Raw genomic sequence first — 7,757 nt, 5'->3', positions numbered from 1 at the left:
TATTATGCTGCCACAAGCCAAGGAACTACCAGAAGTTGGGAGAAAGGCCTGGGGCAGACACTTCTCTAGTGCCTCCAGGGGGAACATGGGCACTGCCAACACCTTGATCTCAGACCTCTAGTTTCCAGAATTATGAGACAATGAATTTCTGTTGTTTAAGCCACCCAGTTGTGGTACTTTGTTATGGCAGCCCTAGTAAATTAATAAACCATTAATAGCCACTCTCCACTTCCCCCTCCCCTCAGCCACTGGAAACTAATCTACTTTTGTCTCTAGGGACTTGTCTATTCTGGATATTTCATATCAATGGAATCATAGAATAGGTGGCTTTTTGTGTCTGTCTTCTTTTTTTAACTGAGGTATAGTTGATGTACAATAGTATATGTTTCAGGTGTACAACACAGTGATTCGATTTTTAAAGGTTATATTTCATGTATAGTTATTATAAAATGTTGGCTATATTCCCTGTGATGTACCATACATCCTTGTAGCTTATTGATTTTATACATAGTAGCTTGTGCCTCTTAATCCTCTACCCTTATCTTGCCCCTACCCCATTCCCTTTCCCCACTGGTATTTTGTTGTCTATATCTGTTTCTGTTTTGTTATATTCATTAATTTTTTAGAATCCACATATAAGTGATCTCATATAGTATTTATCTTTCTCTGATTTATTTCACTTAGCATAATACCCTCCAAGTCCATCCATGTTGTTGCAAATGGCAAAATTTCATTCTTTTTCATGGCTGAGTAGTATTTGACTTCTTTAACTTATAATGGTTCATACACATTGCACATTGTATCAGTACTTCATTCCTTTTTATGGTTAAGTAATATTTCATTGTATAGATACACATTTTGTTTATCCATTTATCAGTTGATTGACATTTGGTTTGTTTCCACTTTTTGGTTATTAGGAATGATGTTGCTCTGAACGTTTATGTACAACAAGTTTTTTTGGTGAAAATGTTTTTCAATTTCCTTGGGTATACACCTAGGAGTGAAATTGCTGGGCCATATGGTAACTCTGTTTAATCTTTTGAGGGACTGCCAAACTGTCTTCCCAAGTGGCTGTATCTTTTTATTCAATATATTCCCACCAGAAAAGTAGGCGAGTTCCAGTTTCTTCTCATTAATTTAATACAATGATTGCATGTTACTCTGATTAAAAATATGATGAGTTGTTTGGCTTTTAATAGGTTTGAGGTGTGAATTAGATTCCCAAGCATTATGTGCAGTAGGAAATGTAAGATTATAGTTTAGAAAGAATTCAGAGTCAGAGATGCAAATATGAGATTGAGCACACCTCCCCCTCATAAATATGAACTTTATTCCTTTGAAGATTATATCCACATGGTATACCATCCAAAAGAAAAACTAATTCAAAATAGTTACAACTTTTTTCTTATTCTGTGACTAGCTTCTTCATATTCTTTGTCCAATTTTCTATTTTTCTATTCTCTCTTACAACAGTTTGTGAAGATATTTTTATTAGGAATAGTAGCTCTGTTGTAAGTGTTGCAAATATTTTCCCCAATGTACATCTTTTTAAAAAAATTTATTTATTTATTTATTTATTATTTTTGGCTGTGTTGGGTCTTTGTTGCTGTGCCTGGGGTTTCTCTAGTTGTGACGAGCGGGGGCTACTCTTTGTTGTGGCGCACGGGCTTCTCATTGTGGTGGCCTCTTGTTGCAAAGCACAGGCTTTAGGCACGCGGGCTTCAGTAGTTGTGGCTCACCAGCTCTAGAGCGCAGGCTCAGTAGTTGTGCCGCACGGGCTTAGTTGCTCCGCGGCATGTGGGATCTTCCCAGGCTAGGGCTGTGTCCCCTGCATTGGCAGGCAGATTCTTAACCACTGCACCACGAGGGAAGTCCCCCCAATGTACATCTTACCTTTTAATTTTTTTTTTGGTTTTAAAGATGTTTTAATGAGGTCTAGGATTTACTTTATGGCTTCTGAGTTGTTCCCATTTATCCTCCATCACAATGTTTTATGATATTTTCCTATATTTCATTATGACATTTTATTATTTTGTCATATTTAATTTTAATCCATCTGGAGTTTGTCATTGTGTACGATATGATTTAGGGGTCCAGAATTTTTTTCCCTTACAAATAGATTTACATCATATCAGCACTATCAGTTTCCACAAACTTGGAACAACACATTTGTCATGTTATTTTCCATATATGCATGGCTATGCATTGGACCTCTGCCTTCCACTGACTTTTTCATCAACCATCATAACCTAGTTTAACTAGATTTATAACTTTATATACAGTAAGGCAAAGTCCCCTCTCAGTTTCTTAGTTTTTTCACACTATTGTTAGCTAAACTTCATTTGGTATTTCATATACTTGACACTGATTCTGGATTTTTTATTCTGTTTCAGTGATTTCTTTAATTCTGCTCTATGCTACATGTTTTATTTACTGTAGCTTATAATGGAGTATAATATCTTATATGTCTTCCCTTATTATAACTACCCTCAAAATACCCTTGGCTGCTTTCATATATATTTTTTCCTGCCAATTAAAATGAAGAATTGTACCAAAGGCCCCTGATCCTATTTAGAATATTGATTCAAATTGCCTGAAATTCATGGATTAGGTTTATGGACAATTGGGGTTTTACAGTATTGAGTCTGCATTCATGAATACAGTTTACTTATTCTCTTTTATATAGATGACATACAATCTTCTTAGGTTTATTTATAGTTGAATTCTTGCTTTTTGATGTGCATCATTCTTCCTAGTACATATATTTTACTAGTTATCATTGACATGTACATGATGGCTAATCTTGATTCTACAAAGTCCCTAGTTGGTATCTAGCTAGGATATCTGTGCATATTAACAATGATACAATTTTCATTTCAGAAAAAAAGTGACAATGCAAAGGTTAATTTGAGATGCACAGGGGAAAAGGGAGGCATTTCAGGTAAAAGTTATCTATGCTAAAGAAAAAACTGGGGAAAAAAGAGGCAAATGTAACAAACCTGGTAAAGGTTTCCATTTGAAGCCAGTGATTCAAGAGCATTTTCACAAAAGGAATTAGAGAAACTCAGTATTATATATATGATTAAAAAATTCCCATATAAATTTATTCCCAATAAAACAATATTATATATGTGATATATATGATATATATATGTATTATATATTAATACTGTATTACTTTTTACCCAAATAAATTTACTCCCAATAAAACAAAGTTGCTTATGCTAAAGAAAAACCCTTGAAATATAATGAGCGTGAAGAGAAGTCTACTCTTGGGAATTCCCTGGCGGTCCAGTGGTTAGGGCTCTGCACTTCCACAGCCATGGGCCTGGCTTCCATCCCCAGTCAGTGAACTAAGATCCCAGATGCCCACGTGGTGTGGCCAAAAATAAATAAATGAATAATTTTAAAAAAGAACCCAGCATGTTTAAAAAAAGAGAGAATTCTACTCTTGTGCTCAAGGACAAAGATTTATTTTGAGTAAAATCCTATAAACTTGAGAAATGGCAAAGACTTAGTTAATGCTCAGCGTAAACATCAGAGAAAACATGGTGTAGAGAAAATGTACAATTCAAATCAATTTGCAAATGCATTTAGTTCTGGATCACAACTTATTCAGCATTATAAACTTTCTACTGAATAGAAACCTTATTAAAGTAAGGAACATGGAAAGACCTTAGCCAATACGCACTTCTTACTCAACATTAGAGAATTCATATCAGAGAGAAATCCTGCAAATGTGTTGAATTAGCCAATCCCCATATCTTACTCAACATCGTAGCATTCATACTTAAGTGAAACTCTGTAAATGACATGAATGAGGGAATGCCTGCAGACATGACCTCTGCGTTGCTGAGATATGAGAATTCTTGCTGGAGAGAATCCTACAAATGTATTAAATCTGGGAAATCCTTTAGATGTGGCTGCACTGTTGCCACTACCAAGCATGAGAGAATTCATACTTCAGAAACCCTGTGAATATAGTGAATGTGGATGGGAGGGATGTGTTCTTACTCAGAAAACTCATATAAAATAGAAATATGAATCTCCTCTATACTCTTTTAAGCATACTTCATACTTTATTCATCAACAGATAATTTAATAAAATCTAAATAATTGTAATTTATAGGTTATCCTTTTTTTCTTAAAGAATCAAGCATTTTTTAAGGGAATTCCCCCATCTTATTGTTATTATTTTAAAAATTTACTTTATTTTATTTTTGGCTGCATTGGGTCATTGTTGTTGCACACAGGCTTTCTCTAGTTGCGGTGAGTGGGGGCTACTCTTCGTTGCGGTGCACGGGCTTCTCATTGTGGTGGCTTCTCCTGCTGTGGAGCACAGGCTCTAGGCGCGTGGGCTTCAGTACTTGTGGCACACGGACTCAGTAGTTGTGACTTGCAGGCTCTAGAGCACAGGCTTAGTTGCTCCACGGCATGTGGGATCTTCCCGGACCAGGGCTCGAACTCATGTCCCCTGCATTGGCAGGGGGATTCTTAACCACTGCACTACCAGGGAAGCCCTATAGGTTTTTCTTGGTTTAGCATGCGAAATTCACAATGGAGATGGACATTAAGAATTTGTTTTGTGCTACTACATTACAAATCAACCGGAAACTCGTACAAAAATAACTGAAGCAAGCAGATGTATAAAAATACATTTGGCTACAGGCAATAATTTTAATATATTAACCAGTGGTAAGACATCTGGCAAAAACCACTGTTAAATTCAGATGAGATAGTGACATCAACACAGGACATGACGAGTACAGCAAAATGACTGAAGAGAGGGGCACAAGAGGAAAGAGCCTTCATTTCTGAAAACAGCAGCTCTACTCACTCTACATACTCTCCTGCCTGTTTCCCACAGTACATATTATTACACACTGGCTTATTACAACATCTTTCAGTAACAGAAAGAGACCTTGAAAGTAGAATCGTCATCAGCTAGCTGAAGTCTTCCTCCTTTGGGGTTTATTGTGGTTCACACACTTCTCAACTAACAGACACAGTCATCCAAAGACTGAAGCTCTAACCTCTGTGCCACCTGACAGTCATGTGATTGGCTTCATGCCACCATTTTGGAGCCATCAGCCAGTTCCCTGGGGTGGATTCCCATTTTGTCTATTCCAGCCCCATTCACTCTGCACACTCTCCTGCCTGTGGAAATCTGCAGAGGCAGTGGCACACACACCAATGCAGTGCAGCAGGAGATGAACACTTGCAACTGGCCTTCCCCTTCCTACAGGAACTCACGCAGTTCAAAGAGCAGAACGTCATCAAGACATTGCTGGATGGACCTGTCACCTCAGTCACTGCAGGGAAGACTTCCAGGAAGAGGCAGGTACCAGGGACCCTCAGCAGAACCCTGCACCACAGCAAGAAAGCAAGCTCCCTCAGCTGCCGCCCACTGCAAGTACTCGGGACCTCTGTTCCTCGGAGGCGGGAAAATCACAGCAGTGCCCTCCGGCTGCTGCTCCTCAGGTCTGCAACCTCTGCACAAACACCAAGCAAGTGTACTGCTGGGGGCGGAGTCACACTGTGTTCATGAGGTCCACCCACTGGGATGGTTGAAACAAATCAACCTCAGAATCTACAGCAACAGTATGTTCAGGTTCCCCAGGACCACCCTCAGGCTTGAAGATTCCCTAGGACTCGGAACTCAGAAAAGCTGTTAGTTCTTTCCAGAGTCTGTGAGTCCTGCTGACCTGTTATATACAGAATTATTATTATTTTTTAAAGAAGTTTATTTATTTATTTATTTATTTATTTGGCTGCACCAGGTCTTAGTTGCGGCATGCAGGCTCTTTAGTTGTGGCATGTGGCTCTAGTTCCCTGACCAGGGATTGAACCCAGGCCCCCTGCATTGGGAGCATGGAGTCTTAACCACTGGACCACCAGGGAAGTCCCATACACATAGTTAGGATTTATGACAGTGAAAGTAAAATCAGCAAAGGCAAAAGGTGCAGGGGTGAAGTCCAGTGGAAACCAGTGGTGAGATCCAGTTGTCCTCTCCCAAAGGAGTCACATGGACAATGCTTAATTCTCCCAGAAATGATGTGTGACAACACATGCAAAGTGTTGCCAGTCAGGGAAGCTCACCCATGCCTAGGGGTCCAGAGATTTGACTGGAGGTCACTCATGCAGCCATGCAGCTTCCATGTCACTCACTTTAGCTACTCGGTCTACAGCCCCCAGATGTCAAACTAATACAGCACAGCCGAGGGCCTCACACATACAGAACAGACCCTCACCATACATCACATCATTAGCATGAACTACCTGGTCAGATGGAACAGAGGTGCCTGGATTACAGAAATACCCTACTAGGCAGAACACGCCAGGGTCTGTGTGGTGCTCTCCCAGGAGTGGGACAAGGACCGGTCTTCCTGAGACAGGCTTTTCTTTGGAATTTAAGGGCTTGAGTAACCTGGGCCTGCAGGGGTTACACTTTACAGTGAATTTTAACTTAATTAGAGGCCTAATTGCCATTAAAAAATGTTTTCAGGGAATTCCTGGTGGTCCAGTGGGTAGGATTCTGTGCTCTCACCGCCAAGGGCCCAGGTTCACTCCTGGGTCCTGGGCAAAAAAAAAAAAAAAAAAAAAAAAAGACGTTTTCAATGGTGACCCTGGGCAAGGTTGGTGGCGAAGGGGAGGGAAGAACACAGTGCAGGAAGGAGCAGCATTAGCACCAGCATGCTCCCTAGTGTTGGGGAGAGGACAGCAGAAATTGCCACGGTAACCAAGCAGGACCCTATAGGCCTTCCCGGGACAGACCCCTCCCATGTCATCCACCTGCTTCTCATCTGTAGAAAAACTTTAGCCTCCTTGGTCTTCCCCAAGTTTCAAAGAATAATTTAATCAGAGAAGTGAGAAAATGCAGAAACAGAGGAAAACAGTCAAGCAAGACAAAATAATAGTTTAGCCATTAAACAAAGTCAAGGACCTTTAGTTCCTCCCCAAGGGCTATAGATAATCTTCGGAGCCATATCCTGTGACCTGTTTTGCAGATACTGAAACCCCCATCAGGTGGAAGACATTAAGTGCATGCTGACCACAAGCACGTAGACCCCAGACTGGTTGGAAGCAGAAGGTTGATGAGGTTGACTCCCCGATTACCTCACCACCAACCAATCAGAAGAATGTCCATGAGCTGATCACACATCACACAACCTCCTGCCTCACTCTGTCTTTAAAAACCCTTCCCTGAAAGCCATCGGGGAGTTCAGGCCTTCTGAGCACTAGTTGCCTGGACTCCTTGCTTGGTGCCCTGCAGTACATGCTGTACTTTCCTTCACCACGACCTGGTGTCAGTACATTGGCTTTATGGGGTGTGGGTGAGTGGACCCAAGTTGGCTTTGGTAATACCACCACTCACCAGGTGCCTGCCTTAGGACACACTCTGGGCTGGGGGCGCTAGAGATGTGCCTTTAAACAATCCTGACAGCCCGTTGGGATGTGTGGTCTTTAGCTATGACGTAGAAGAGGCCCAAAGGGCCGGTAAGTGGTGGAGCCAAGCCTTCTCTTCTACGGATCGGTAGATCCCAATGGCTGGGTGGAGTGTGGCCTGGAAGAACACCATGGCATCTTTTTTTGGTTCCTGGATGCCCACGTCACACTAGGAAATGCTGGCACGGCATGAGCAACAACTGCACGCCCTTTGCCCGCCCCTTCTCTTTCTGAGAAAGCACTCATTCCTGCAGAGTCAGGATATGCGGACCGTCTGACCAGGGCCAATGACCAGGTCTTTCTGCAGCTGG

The sequence above is a fragment of the Mesoplodon mirus genome (genome assembly GCF_964341445.2).
Source record: "Mesoplodon mirus genome assembly, chromosome: X".
NCBI lineage: Eukaryota > Metazoa > Chordata > Mammalia > Artiodactyla > Ziphiidae > Mesoplodon > Mesoplodon mirus.
The sequence above is the reverse complement of the archived record's forward strand: the minus strand, read 5'-3'. Positions refer to the sequence as shown.